Source organism: Antrostomus carolinensis, unplaced genomic scaffold, assembly GCF_000700745.2.
Source record: "Antrostomus carolinensis isolate BGI_N321 unplaced genomic scaffold, ASM70074v2 scaffold23902, whole genome shotgun sequence".
Classification (NCBI taxonomy): domain Eukaryota; kingdom Metazoa; phylum Chordata; class Aves; order Caprimulgiformes; family Caprimulgidae; genus Antrostomus; species Antrostomus carolinensis.
The window spans coordinates 29,275-29,988 of NW_010301942.1; positions in this window are offsets into that span (position 1 = coordinate 29,275).

Genomic DNA, 714 nt, shown 5'->3' on the forward strand with positions numbered 1-714 from the left:
TTCACAACTAATTTCCATCAGATGTGTTCATTGCTAGTACCTCATACTCCACAGCAGGTGAGTTTAGCATCATAACTAATTTGTAAATTATTATTTGTAAATTAAGCAGGTGATTTGTAACTCTTAAGATGATTGTTTAGATGAATAGCTCATTAACTGAAACCTCCAAGAAAGCCCAGATACGTGAGCTTGCATAACATTTCTCCTATTGAAAAAAAGATCAACATTCTAAGATTGAGGAGGCAAATAAATCCTATACAGTATTTACAGACTGAAGTGAACTTGAGGGATTTCTTTGTCTATGTATCTGTTTCTTCCACCACTTTAAAATTACTAATATGATGCTCCAGATGCAATAGAATGCACAAAATAAAATTGATGGTATAATGTAATTTAGTTAATTTCAGAGATAATTAAGTTTACTTTCAGCTGCTTTGTTTTAAGCACTATTTGCAATGAATTTTATAATAGTTTCCAGTTATCAGATTTCATGTACCTTTTCAGAAAAATAATGGGCTGCACTTGGTCCCTATTTAAACCAAGAGAAAGTTTGCCTCTGAATTACTGCATTTCACTCAGTAATTTAATTCATGCTCTTGAGTTACATTATCTTGTATTCTCAGGTTAGGATTTGGAATCTGTTGGAAACTCATGAAAATTAAATCTGCCTGTGGAACTACAACTTCAACAGAAAAATTTAATAAAGGATTGATT